This window comes from Larimichthys crocea, chromosome XIII, assembly GCF_000972845.2.
Source record: "Larimichthys crocea isolate SSNF chromosome XIII, L_crocea_2.0, whole genome shotgun sequence".
Lineage (NCBI taxonomy): Eukaryota > Metazoa > Chordata > Actinopteri > Sciaenidae > Larimichthys > Larimichthys crocea.
Window position 1 is genome coordinate 18,364,781 of NC_040023.1, and position 3,314 is coordinate 18,368,094.

A 3,314-nucleotide genomic window follows, 5' to 3' on the forward strand; every position below is an offset into this window, starting at 1 on the left:
TGATAGCCTGATGTGATCTAGGGCTGGGGTCACTCTGCTGGGGTTTCTATCCTCTGTAATGGCCCCACACATTAGTATTCAAAGCTGAGGATACACAGGAGTAAGCAGTCCTCAGATGCTGCCTCTTGGCTGGCTGTGTGTTTCAGCCATAAGAGCAGCTCTCCCCTCCAGTCCTCCTGGTGTGTGTGTGTGTGTGTGTGTGTGTGGCCTGTGTCGCCTTGTCTCGTCAGCATCACAGGGCTCGAGTCTTGCCACCCAGAGGAGCCCCTCTGTCAGAGCCAGAGGGACCGCACCTCCGATTTAATCCCTCAGTCACTCACCCCCCGCTGGGCAGCGTGGAGAAGCCCTTCTCCCTGATCCATCCAAGCCTCTCACACCAGCGGCCACACTCATTAGCCGGCTGATTATGATAGTGTGCCGGTGTAATGTTTAATCGAGTCTGACACCTGATTCGCCATGTTACAAATCCTGTCATGCAAATTGAGCCATTTGTGTTGTTTGATATGGAGAGATGGGCTATGAAATGAAAGATTAGCCCTGAAATGAGACACGGGGGACATGTGCCCTCTGCTCCTGCCTCTGTGATTACAAAGATGAGAACAAGCATCTTTTTCCGTGCTGGTGTATCACGTTGGGCCAGGACACATTAAATTAACATGGTGTTTTTCTCCCCACAGGAATCAGAAAGACAGCCTATCACTGAGAAAATGTCTCATCTCTCCCTGCAAACAAGAGCAGGATAATAGGACTGTGAGAGCGTAGAAATCACGGCAGTCTGTGACAACTGATGTAAATAATTCAAATGTTGTCAGCCTCTCAGGTTTGGAGTCTTTTCATGATAGGAGCAATATAGCTTCTTATGTGGCTCCAGTTAAATCGGTGTATACATGCAATATATTTATAGCAAAGCAAATGTAATTTCAATCTTTTTGTAGTGGGAAAAGAATCATTGGCATGCTGTGGGAAAAAGTGTTTCAATTTCATTGTAAAGACAAAACAAATTGCTGATCTGAGGGCTGTATTGAATTGAAATTGTAGAGGGGGTGGTTGACATACAGATGGGGTAAATTAAATGGGGGAGCGCACAACTTGCCATTTTTCACTGCCCTGTAATGACACCTGTTTTAAGAATGGCCGCTCCCCATCTGTAGCAAAAAGTGACAGTCCGAACAAGTGCTCTCGAATGTCTCATGTGGCCTCACTTATCAGCCCCCTTACTGTAAACATTTCATTTCCTCATCCTGTCAGAAATGTCTTTGTTGCTGGTTGTTGCTCAGGCTTTTAATCTGAAAGACAAAGTCAGCCAGATAGCTCCCCCGCTTTCTATTTGTCTTTCGCTTCATCCTCTTGCATCTCTTGTGACAACCTTGTCTTAAGAGCTACTTAAGTTCATGCTCCAGTATTTCTTGCCCTTTATTCAAAGTGTAAAGGTCCTTTTAAAATATGTTCCTTTAAGTGGCTCAGTGTTTGCCTCTTTATCAATCTGAGGTTACAGTGCTGATGTTTATCTCCCCGTCAACAATGGATTACATTACCACAAACATTGTCAGATGCTTTCAGCGGCACAGGGACTTTTTTCATATTCTCTCCCGCAAGGATAGTTGTGCAAATTAAACACTGCTATGATTTCAGCGTCTCTGGGCAGACGGCCAGAGCTCAGTCATGAGTTATTGCTGCAGAAGAAGCCTTTTATGTGAGTCAATTCTCGTCTCAGTGGAAATCTACCTGTTTTTACAAGTCGTCTCCTCTGAGAAACACCTGTACTGAGCAACAGGCTCATTGTTTTCTTCTCGGCTACATCGTAAAGATTGAGAGACGAGAGAGACAACACCAGGCAGGTTTGCTGAATCACTCATCCTTCCTGGCGCCACTCGGCTGCCTGAAGAGTTCCTGTCAGAAACACTCCATCATGACTGATGAGGACTAGAGATCCTGTAACTTGTTAGTGCTATTATACAGGGCTGTTTTGCCTCATAGGGGACATAAGCTCATCTTTGGGAACCATTACAATATAAAGTCAGTGATTGCTAAATTACCATTTTTTTCATTACTCAATGGGTTATGTGGCTAAATACAAATGATTTGAGATCTGTGCACACAATTTGAAAATATGCAGAGAAATAGCATGGTTTGCATTTCTGTTCATTTCTTTTTGAAAAACAGGTTCAGTCAGAAACTCTTTTTTCCAAAGAGGAACAACAATTTCTCTCCAGCAGGCACTGAAAAACACAGTGTGACTTATTTTCAGCCTAAGTTACAGTCAAGATCCTCTAGTCCATAGTTTGTTGAGAATAAAAGAGTGACTTGCTCTTTTCTGTTAAATATAAATGTTACTGTTTTCCCAAACTGCCCAGAATATTGTAAAGTTATTGATTATATGTCATGTTTGGCGGTTCTTATTGATGGCACAAGAATGTGAAAGTAGCTAGCAACCTGGATGTAAAGATCAGGATTTATTGCCCAGAATCTCTTGAACAATTTTATCAAAAGCCCATTCCACTGTGACATTTTTTTTCTCCCATAAATCAGCAAGGGGAAATCTATCAGTGGACAGTAGTGAGAGATAGATGAGCAGAGGGATGAGAGGGTCAGCAGAGATTTTTCACTGGTCCTCCCCGTCACAGCCGCAGCCTCACTTTTTCACCTTTATGAATTGGTCTTTTACTGACTGGCCGGGCTTTTAATTTGTTCCACACACTCGGGGAAAAAAAAAACCTTCTGAACATTTAGACTTTGCACATAAGATAATGTATTGATTGTTAAAGCACTGGTGCATTGGGTTTCTGGCTCATATTTACAGTAGATAGCACAAACTTTAGATAAATGGTTCTTGGGAGATGGATCAACCCCTATATTATTAATATCCTGGATTTATTCCACTTTGGCAGCAAAGATATGAAGCATCAGGGGTCTTAATACATGTAATTTGTAAAATTCCCTCAGTGTAAATTCCAATAGGTTACATAAAGAAAAGAGCAAAAAGACAGAGTTTGTATAGCAGTTAACAATTTACAGTAATGACAAGGTCGTAATGTATGGCATTATTAGTCAGATATGCATCCCAGTCCTCAGGCACATGCAAGAAAGACTGCATTTCTCAACAGGAGGAAAAAGTATTTAGGGTGAGGCACTACTGGGAAAATAAAGGGAACGCACGCATACAGCAGCACTTAGTTCAGATAAGGATTATAAATCATGCTCATTTTGTTTTAATCGTATCAATCTGGGTTTATACAATGATGCATATATGTATCACAATGTATTATGTAGATTTATATTAGAAATCCGTAGATGTTTTGAATGGGAGCATGCCT